The sequence below is a fragment of the Triticum aestivum genome, chromosome 6A, assembly GCF_018294505.1.
Source record: "Triticum aestivum cultivar Chinese Spring chromosome 6A, IWGSC CS RefSeq v2.1, whole genome shotgun sequence".
Classification (NCBI taxonomy): Eukaryota; Viridiplantae; Streptophyta; class Magnoliopsida; order Poales; family Poaceae; genus Triticum; species Triticum aestivum.
This window is the reverse complement of record NC_057809.1, coordinates 377,722,387-377,733,548: the sequence shown is the minus strand read 5'-3', so window position 1 is coordinate 377,733,548 and position 11,162 is coordinate 377,722,387.

Sequence of the window (11,162 nt, the reverse complement as noted above, 5' to 3'; positions counted from 1 at the left end):
TTGCTTTCCATTCCTCTTGAAGTTCCCTTTCTTTCCCTTGCCCTTTTTTGAACCTAGTGGTCTTGTTAACTGATACGTCTCCAATGTATCTATAATTTTTGCTTGTTCCATGCTGTTATATTATCAATCTTGGATGTTTTATATTCATTTTATAGCAACTTTATATCATTTTTGGGACTAACCTATTGACATAGTGCCCAGTGCCAGTTGTTTTTGCTTGTTTTTTACTTCACAGAATATCCCTACCAAATGGAGTCCAAACGCAGCAAAACTTTTTGGAGATTTTTTTGGACCATAAGACAACTTGGGAGCCAAGGAAGCACCTGGGGAGGCCCGTGGGGACCACAAGACACCAGGGCGCGCCCAGGAGCCTAGGCGCGCCCTCGTGGGTTATGGTGCCCACAAGGGTCTCCTCCACCGCCTCTCAGCTCTATAAATATCCAAATATTCCAGAAACCCTAGGGGAGTCGACGAAAAACAATTCCAGCCGCCGCAAGTTCCAGAACTACGAGATCCAATCTAGAGCCCTATTCCGGAACTGTGCCGGAGGGGAACACGATCACGGAGGGGTTCATCATCCTCATTGGTGCTCCTCCGATGATGCATGAGTAGTTCACCATAGACCTATGATACGTCCATTCTGCATCATGCTTTTATATCGATATTTATTACATTATGGGCTGTTACTACACATTATGTCACAATACTTATGCCTATTCTCTCTTATTTTACAAGGTTTATATAAAGAGGGAGAATGCCGGCAGCTGGGATTCTGGGCTGGAAAATGAGCAAATACTAGAGACCTATTCTGCACAGCTCCAAAAGTCCTGAAACTTCACAGAAGACGTTTTCAGAATATAAAAAAAATACTCAACGGAAGAAATTCACCAGGGGGACCACACCCTACCCACGAGGGTGGGGGCGCGCCCTACCCCCCTGGGCATGCCCCCTACCCTGTGGTCCCCCTGGTGGCCCTCCGCTGGCCATCTTCTGCTATATGAAGTCTTTCAATGGGAAAAAATAATAAGTCATCTTCTCGGACGAAACTCCGCCATCACGAGGCGGAACCTTGGCGGAACCAATCTAGGGCTTTGGCAGAGCTATTCTGCTGGGAAAACTTCCCTCCGGAAGGGGGAAATCGTCGCCATCTTCATCACCAACGCTCCTCTCATTGGGAGAGGGCAATATCCATCAACATCTTCACCAACACCATCTCCTCTCAAAACCCTAGTTCATCTCTTGTATCCAATTCTTGTCTCCATGTCCGGAATTGGTACCTGTGGGTTGCTAGTAGTGTTAATTACTCCTTGTAGTTGATCCTAGTTGGTTTATTTGGTGGAAGATCATATGTTCAGATCCTATATGCATATTAATACCCCTCTGATTATGAACATGTTTATGCTTTGTGAGTAGTTACGTTTGTTCCTGAGGACACGGGAGAAGTCTTGCTATTAGTAGTCATGTGAATTTGGTCTTCGTTCGATATTTTGATGAGATGTATGTTGTCATCCCTCTAGTGGTGTCATGTGAACGTCGACTACATGACACTTCACCATTGTTTGGGCCTATAGGAAGGCATTGGGGAGTAATAAGTAGATGATGGGTTGCTAGAGTGACAGAAGCTTAAACCCTAGTTTATCCGTTGCTTCGTAAGGGGCTGATTTGGATCCATATGTTTCATGCTATGGTTAGGTTTACCTTAATACTTTTTTTGTAGTTGCGGATGCTTGCAATAGAGGTTAATCATAAGTGGGATGCTTGTCCAAGTAAGGAAAGTACCCAAGCACCGGTCCACCCACATATCAGATTATCAAAGTACCGAACGCGAATCATATGAGCGTGATGAAAACTAGCTTGACGATATTCCCATGTGTCCTCGGGAGCGCTTTTCTCTATATAAGAGTTTGTCCAGGCTTGTCCTTCGCTACAAAAGGGATTGGGCCACCTTGCTGCACTTTATTTACTTTTGTTACTTGTTGCTCGTTACAAATTATCCTATCACAAAACTATCTGTTACCACTTATTTTAGTACTTGCAGAGAATACCTTGCTGGAAACCGCTTATCATTTCCTTCTGCTCCTCGTTGGGTTCGACACTCTTACTTATTGAAAGGACTACGATAGATCCCCTATACTTGTGCGTCATCAAGACTCTTTTCTGGCGCCGTTTCCGGGGAGTGAAGCACCTTTGGTAGGTAGAATTTGGTAAGGAAAAATTTATATAGTGTGCTGAAATTTACTGTCACTTGTTACTATGGAAAGTAATCCTCTGAGGGGCTTGTTCGGGGTATCTTCACCCCGACCAGTAGAGCAAAGAGTTGCTCCTCAACCTACTGAACCTATTGAAAATGAAAATGTCTGCTTTGAAATTCCTTCGGGTATGATAGAAAAACTGCTAGCTAATCCTTTTTTAGGAGATGGAACAAAGCATCCTGATGAGCATCTAATATGTGTGGATGAAGTTTGTGGATTATTTAAGCTTGCAGGTGTACCCGGAGATGTTGTTAATAAGAAGGTCTTCCCTTTATCTTTGAAGGGAGATGCATCAACATGGTATAGGCTATGTGATGATATGGGGTCTTGGAATTACAAACGATTGAAATTGGAATTTCATCAGAAGTTTTATCCTATGCATCTTGTTCATCGTGATCGCAATTATATACATAATTTTTGGCCTCGCGAAGGAGAAAGCATTGCTCAAGCTTGGGGGAGGCTTAAATCAATGTTATATTCATGCCCCAATCATGAGCTCTCAAGAGAAATGATTATTCAAAAAATTTATGCTCGGCTTTCTGATAGCAATCGCACCATGCTTGATACTTCTTGTGTTGGCTCTTTTATGATGAAGACTATTGAATTCAAATGGGATTTATTGGAAAGAATTAAACGCAACTCTGAAGATTGGGACCTCGAGAAAGGTAAGGAGTCAGGTATGACACCTAGGTTTGATTGTGTTAATCTTTTATGGATACCGATGTTTTCCGTAAATTTAGCACTAAATATGGACTTGACTCTGAGATAGTAGCTTCTTTCTATGAATCTTTTGCTGCTTATGTTAATCTCCCCAAGGAGAAGTGGTTTAAATATCATCCTCCCATAGAAGTAAAAGTAGCCGCACCTATTAAAGTTGAAGAAGAGACTATCACTTATAATGATCCTATTGTTCCTACTTCTTATGTTGAGAAACCACCTTTTCCTATTAGGATAAAGGATCATGCTAAAGCTTCAACTGTGGTTCGTAAAAGCAATATTAAACTTATACACCTCATGAGCAAATTAAAGTTGAACCTGATATTCTATTGTTAAAGATCTCTTGTCTGATAATATTGATGGGCATGTCATTCATTTCCTTGATGAGACTGCTAGAATTGCTAAACCTTGTGTTAAAGATAAAAACAGACATGTGGTAGGCATGCCTGTTATTTCTGTTAAATAGGAGATCATTGTTATCATGGCTTATGTGATATGTGTGCTAGTGCTAGTGCAATACCTTACTCCTTATACAAAGAAATTATGCATGATATTGCACCTGCTGAGATAGAAGATATTGATGTCACATTTAAACTTGCCAATAGAGATACTATTTCACCAATGGGAATTGTTAGAGATGTTGAAGTCTTGTGTGGGAAAACTAAATATCCTGCTGATTTTCTTGTTCTTGGTTCCTGTCGGATTTCGGGTTCCGGCAGACCCTTGAGGTTCGAACACTGGGGTGCGCGTGGAGATTTCGCCTCCTACCTCCCTGCACCCCTCCTCCATGCTAGGATCAAAGCTACGAAAAGAACAACACAAGGGACACAGGGTTTATACTCGTTCGGGCCACCGTTGTGGTGTAATACCCTACTCCAGTGTGTGGTGTGGTGGATTGCCTCTTGGGCTGATGATAATGGACAGTACAAGGAAGAACAGCCTCACGAGGGTCTGTTCTTGGCTGGGGCGATGAACTGCTGGGAGGAGTTCAGCCACCTTTCCCTATCTCTCTCTCCCTCTCTCTCTTTACCACCTCTCTACTTATCGAGCCCTTGGAGGAGACTGAGCCGAACCCCTTGCTACGTGGGTGGCCGGTCCTATTTGTAGTGGCCCTGGTCCTCTCCCCAAATATTGAGTGGGAAGGGAGCCAACAATGGCGGGCTAATTTGAAGGGGGACAGCAAGTATCAACTATCCTGACAAAAGTAGTCTTCGCCTGTGCAAAGCTCTGGTGATGACGCCGTCTTGGGCTCCACGGTGACCTCCGTCTCGTAGTCCTCCTGGTCTTGGTCTCGTTGCACCGAAACGGCAACCTTTGCCTGATGCCTCGGTACTTCGCGGCTGCGCTTGCCCCCTTTGCACCAAAGAGGAAAGGAGGACGCTGCGCGGGCTGGCACCCACCTGGCGCCCTGAGTCGTCATGGCTTGCATCACGGGCACCTCTCGAGGTACCCCGCCTTGATCTCTCCGCCTCCTCGTGAGCCAGCCTGACGAGGCCGTGCCTAAGGAAGCTTCGTGTCGTCCGCCCCGCGAGGCTTGGCCCCTCGCGAGGGTCTTGAGTTTGTGTTGGTGAAGTTGGGTCGTGCTGAGCCCCCCTTTGAGCCACGCCGCAGGCCACAGGCAGGCAAGTCTGGGGACCCCCGTTCCCAGAACGCCGACAGTAGCCCTCGGGCCCAAGGCGCGCCCGGACTTGTCCGTGCAGGGAGGCGGAAGGGCAAGGGCGAAGCGCCGCGGGCCCTAACAGCCTGCGGCCTTGGGCACCGCGTGGCGGTTGATTGGACGTGGGCGTCTCCACTTCCCCACGGCGCCTCGGCAACTGCTTGGATTGGGCAAGTCCCTGCATGCAAAGCGGGTCATGATTACCTGCGATCGTGGAGGTCGGCGGTTGGCCTCCGCCGGCTATAAGTACGGAATGTCATGCGTCCTTCTAGTCCATCCCTTCTTGCTTCGCCTTCTTCCCGATCCTTGCTCCGTCTTGCTGCGATGGCTCCGATCTACCGGTTCTCGTCGGCAGAGAAGGGAAAGGCTCCCCGAGAGGGACCAGACCCACTTCCGCCGAAGAAACGGCATGTCCACCATGGCCTGGACGAGGGGGCCCTTCAGGTGGTGTCGAGGCCTTGGGGAGAGCGGGCGCCGCCGGGGTTCCCGCTTCCATTGTACGCCCACGTCGAGGGCCCTGAAGGAGCTGACGCTAACCGCCACGGGCGGCGCCGCTGCCGGCGCTGACGGGTCACGACGGTGTGGGTCGTCTCCCCTGGGGTCCACACCGAGGGCTCCTCCCAAGAGTTCGTGCTCCATGTTGCCATTCCTCTTCAGTCTTGGATCCGTCTTCCTCCTTTCTTCGCCTCCGTCATCCCGCAGGGGGAGCCCCTGGAGCTCTGGCTGCAGCACGCCGGCTGTAGCACCCTTGCGACCGAGGCAGAGGTCGCGGTCGTCGCCCCGGGCGAGGTCTACATGACCCGGGGCTGGAGAGAGATTGTCCGGGTTTGCAGGACAAGGGGAGTCTTCGTGATCCATTTGGACTTCGATGGTGCTTCGATGATGCTCCTCAAGGTCTTCGACACGGACGGGCGCTGGGTGAAGTGCTGCCCCGGTGAAGACGGCCAGGGCCCTGCTGTGACGAGGGCCGGGCTCGCCAATCGCTCCCTTGGCGGCTCCTTAGGCGGTGGAGACGTCGGAGGCTCCAGCGACTCCGGCGCGCCCTTCGCGACTCCAGAGACGAGCGACGAAGCTACGAGCCCCCGAGTCGGAGCCGCTCCCGGAGCGGAGCAGGCTGGTGAGGCCACCGCCGACTCTGATCTGGATGGGGTTGGCGTCGGTACTTGGCGGCCCACTGTTGATGATGGCGTCTTTTGTAGCGATGCGCGTAGTTTGCGTCTCTTTAGGATCTGTTCCCTGCGAGGAACCAAAAGCGCGCCCCGTGGGGGCTTGTAAGGTGCCTGTGATCCTGTTTGTTAATACAACCTTCGGCGTAGATTTATGCAAGTTGCTCATTCCATCTTAGCTCGGTCCTCCCTTTCGAACCTCATGAGGGCTTGGTGCTCTGCGCCGACAGGTCCCAGTCCCAAGGCGGCTTCAGCAGTCGCTGGTATGCCAGGTCGCGATGCCATGGTCTAGGCCAGGAGGTGAGCGACCCGGAGTCCGGTAAGAGCCCCTGAGTCGCGATGCTCAGGAGGTCCCCTTTGGCGCCCAAGCAGCCGTCGTTCGGTGAGAAAGGGGAGCAACGTCGCTAACATGGGATAGCATTAGGTGCAGGGATGGTGCCACGGTAGCTGGCGCTTCCGGGCGATAACTTATCTCGAGGATCAGGGGCCGCTCCCTAGCGTGTGGCCGGGCCCGTGCATCGGCAGGCGTGAGGTTGTTCGGCGAAGTCCTCGCTTGTCTGTCCCCTCTCGCCTTTGCTCCCCTTTCTGCTCTACATCCTCGGGTCCCGGCCCTTGAGCGAGTCTCAGCCATCGCTGGTATGCCAGGTCGCGATGCCATGGTCAAGGCCAGAGGGTGAGGGCTGGAGAGCTAGTAAGAGCCCTGAGTCGCGATGCTTAGGTACCCCCCCCTTTAACGTGCAAGTGGTTCGCACCGACGAGAGCGAAGGAGACACATCAAGAGCCTCGCCTGACGCGGCTCCTTCAGGAGGTCCTGCAGGTCCATCATAGAAAAAGCAAGGGGTTGCCATAACAATTGACGGTCAGCCGTCGGTTGCTTCCGAAGGGTAGTGAGTCACTGAAGGCTTGACGAGGTGACGCTATGCGGGGCTGCCGCGGCCAGAGCTCAGCCATCCAGGTTCGTCGGTGTTGCAGGGACGGACCCATGCGCAAGCGTCGTGCCGTTTGGGAGCAGCTCCGTTAATTGGCGTCAGCTGAGCAGGCAACTAGGTAAAGCACATTAGCCGCGAAGGAGTGGATTCGTTCAAGTAGATGCGGAGATCACTGGGTCAGGCCCGAGCGACCTGGGGATCATGCAACTCGAGGGGCGCCCCCAACAAGGTAAGCTAACGACGCAAAATAAAAGGGATATACGCTGCAGGGACGGACCCACGCGGCCTAGGGATAATGCAACCCAGGGGGCGCTCCCAGCTGGAAGTGAAACTTGAAAGATGTCACCTGATGACGCTGAAGACGAAGGGGTGTTGGTGTAGCCGGCTCGGTGGGCTGCGGAAGCCGATCCTCATGAGCCCCCAGGCCCAGGGGTCTCGGGAGGCTCCGGAGGCGCTGGCGGTTCCTCGCGGGCCGTCTTCATCTCCGCCAGGGCTGCGGAGCACCTGGCCTCTTGCGCCTCCATGATGTCCCTCATGAGGCGCTGGTACACGTCAGCTACGCTCGACAAGCCGTAAGGCATGCGAATGTAGTTGTGGGGTGGACCTCCGCAGCGCCCCACTCATGATGGCCAGAGGCGCTCCAGGGAGGCGACTTGGTTGAGCCCTGGTACATCGATGCAGACGCGCAGCCCGCCATCCTCGCCTAGATGGGGAGCAACTGCTAGTAGGCGGCGGGCGCCTCTCATGACTCTGGACTCCTGTAGCTCCTGAATGGCCTTGCTGACGAACTCCTGTGGGTCTGGATCTCCTTGCCTTGCTCCTTCTTGAGGGAAACGTGCTCTGAAACACGCCTCCATGTGGTGCCCCAGCGCCTCCCTCGTGACTCTTGCTAGGTCGGTGGCCCTCTAGGGGAGAGCCCCCGAGCCTTGCCTGAGGAGGGCGCCAGGCGCGCTTTCCTATGCGACGGAAGGAGGTTCCCCCTGGGCAGGCACGGGCCTAGAGGGGCCTACCTCCTGAGGGGCCAGGCCGGATGATGTCTTCTTCTTCTTGGGGGCTGCCTCGGGAAGCCTCCTGCTTCCGCGATCTGGGTCCTCCAGTGATGCGGCCTGAAAGGCTCGCCCCAGGGAACACACCGCGTCCTTCTCTTCACAGGGCACCGTGATGACTCCGCTGCTCCCTGGCATCTTGAGGACGTTATAGCCGTGGTGAGTCACGGCCATGAACTTGGCCAGCGCCGGGTACCCGAGGATGGCGTTGTACGGCAGGCGGATGTGAGCGACGTCGAAGTCGATGAGCTCGGTGCGGTAGTTGTCGCATGCCCCGAAGGTGACGGGGAGGCGGACCTGCCCGATCAGGACTGTAGAGCCGTCGGTGATACTGGAGAAGGGCTTGGTTGGCCGAAGCTGGCTGTAGGGCACTTGGAGGTTGTTGAACGTCTCCACGGACAGGACGTTGAGCCCTGCCCCACCATCGATGAGGGTCTTGGTGACCACCACGTTGCTGATGATTGGGGAACAAAGCATCGGTAGGACTCCGACTGTAGCCGCACACTTGAGTTGATCTGCTGAGCCGAAGGTGATGGCACACGCCGACCACCTGAGAGGGCGCGTGGCTTCGAGCCTGGGGAGGGCTGCATTCACCTCACGGGCGAACTGCTTGAAGATGCGCTAAGAGGCTGGGGCCTGAGCTCCGCCTAGGATGCAGGCGATCGTGCGCGGCTCCTGGAAGCCCCCAGCCTCCTCATTCTGTCGGCGGTCCTCATTTCTCCTTGGCTGCGGCGGCAGCGGTGGGAGGCCTGCGTTGCCTTGCAGGCGATCCTCGCGAGGCTGATCCCTCCAGCCTCCCTCGCGAGGTGGGTCTTGCCAGTGATCCTCGCGAGGTTGGTCGCGCCATCCCTGGCGAGGGCCACGGTCTTCCCAGCGCCCTGTGTTCCTTGCTCCTCCTCGGCCGTATCCCTGGTCACCACGGTCAGGGCGACGACCGATCCTTCCTTCACGCACGGCTCGGAGTTCTTGGCATTCGCTGGTGTTGTGGGTGTGGACGTCGTGGTACACACAGTACCGGCTGCCCTTGGGAGGTTCGGGCTGATCTCTGCCCCGCTTGGTGTCTGGTTCTGCCGCGAGCACGACAGCCCCCTTGTGCTTCACTTCCTTGGCCTTGAGCTTCTTCTCTTCCGGGTCTGCGGCAGGTAGCTCAAGGAGGGAGAGACACCCTTCCTCAGCCCTGGCGCACTTGTTCGCCAAGTTGAACAGCTCCAAAGAAGTGCACAGGTCTTCATGCATCGCCAGCTCCTCCTTCATCTTGACGTCGCGCACGCCGTCGGAGATGGCTGAGATGATGGCCTCTTCAGTCACCTTGGGAATCTTGAGGCGTGCGTTGTTGAAGCGCTGGATGTACTTCTGCAGGGTCTTCCCGGGTTGTTGCTTGATGCGGCGCATGTCGCTCACGGCGGGTGGCTGGTCGCGAGTACCTTGGAAGTTGGCGATGAAGCGGGTGCGCATCTCTTCCCAGGAGGAGATTGTGCTTGGAGCCAGGTTTAGGAGCTAGGTGCGGGCCCCGTCCTTGAGTGCCATGGGAAACCAGTTCGCCATAACCTTCTTGTCTCCGTTGGCAGCTTCGATGCCCAGCTCGTAGAGCTGGAGGAACTCTGCAGGGTCGGTCGTGCCGTCGTAGCGAGGAGGCAGGTCCGGCTTGAACTTGCCCGGCCACGCGACACTGCGCAGTTCAGTGGTCTAAGCGCGGCAGCCTGCTGTGGCCACGGGGGGCCTTGGGTGATGGAGAGCCTGGTCCTACATGTCCCCACGCGTCGGAGCAGGAGGATGGTCGCGACGTGCTGGAGCAGGGAGTGCCCGGGCAGCTTTTGGCGGGCGAGGGACTTCTTGGCAGCTCTGCTCTTGCCGCGCTGGCACCTGATGGAGCGGGTTCCGCCCAGGGGACACGTGTCTTGGAGCCATGGCATCTTCTTGAGGAGGAGGCGGCCGGGGCGCCGCAAGAGCCTCGTCGCCCGCGCCGGGCGGGGTGCGGTGCAGCGGAGCGGACGACGCGGAGGAGCCCCCTGCGGCCCGGACGACTTCGGCGACGTGGTCGAGCCATTCTTCATAGACGTTGTCGATGGGACGGTAGCGCAGGAGCTCGTTTGCCACTATGAGTGCAGCCCGAGCCTCCATGGGCGCGCGAAGCGCGCAGGACGAAGATCCGGCCGGGGCGAGTGAGGGAGTCGCGGTGCGGCCGTCTTGGCGGATGGATGGATGCTGAGACGATGCTTGCTGCTCGTCCCCTACCGGGCCGGTGGTGGCGTTGACGGCGGGCGACGAGGAACGGCGAGGACGCCCGCCGACAGGGGCTGTCTGGGCCACGGGGGAAGCAAGGGTGGCCCGGCGCTCCGCGCGGGCCCGACGTGCGTCAGACATGGGCGTGATGGTCGGAGGAGAACGGAGCGGTGGAAGACGAACTCCGGCGCACCCCTATCTGGCACGCCAAATGTCGGATTTCGGGTTCGGCAGACCCTTGAGGTTCGAACACTGGGGTGCGCGCGGAGATTTCGCCTCCTACCTCCCTGCACCCCTCCGCCATGCTAGGATCAAAGCTATGAAAAGAACAACATAAGGGACACATGGTTTATACTAGTTTGGGCCACCGTTGTGGTGTAATACCCTACTCCAGTGTGTGGTGTGGTGGATTGCCTCTTGGGTTGATGATAATGGACAGTACAAGGAAGAACAGCCTCGCGACGGTCTGTTCTTGGCTGGGGTGATGAACTGCTGGGAGGAGTTCAGCCACCTTTCTCTATCTCTCTCCCCCTCTCTCTCTTTACCACCTCTCTACTTGTCGAGCCCTTGGAGGAGACTGAGCCGAACCCCTTGCTACGTGGGTGGCCGGTCCTATTTATAGTGGCCCTGGTCCTCTCCCCAAATATTGAGCGGGAAGGGAGCAAACAATGGCCGGCTAATTTGAAGGGGGACAACAAGTATCAACTATCCTGACAAAAGTAGTCTTCGCCTGCGCAAAGTTCTAGTGATGACGCCTCTTGGGCTCCACGGTGACCTCCGTCTCGTAGTCCTCCTGGTCTTGGTCTCGTTGCACCGAAACGGCAACCTTTGCCTGATGCCTCGGTACTCCGCGGCTGCGCTTGCCCCCTTTGCACCAAAGAGGAAAGGAGGACGCTGCGCGGGCTGGCACCCGCCTGGCACCCTGAGTCATCATGGCTTGCGTCACGGGCACATCGCGAGGTACCCCGCCTTGATCTCTTCGCCTCCTCGTGAGCCAGCCTGACGAGGCCGTGCCTGAGGAAGCTCCGTGTCGTCTGCCCCGCGAGGCTTGGCCCCTCGCGAGGGTCTTGAGTCTGTGTTGGTAAAGGTGGGCCATGCTGGGCCCCCCTTTGAGCCACGCCGCAGGCCACAGGCAGGCAAGTCTGGGGACCCCCGTTCCCAGAAAGCCGACC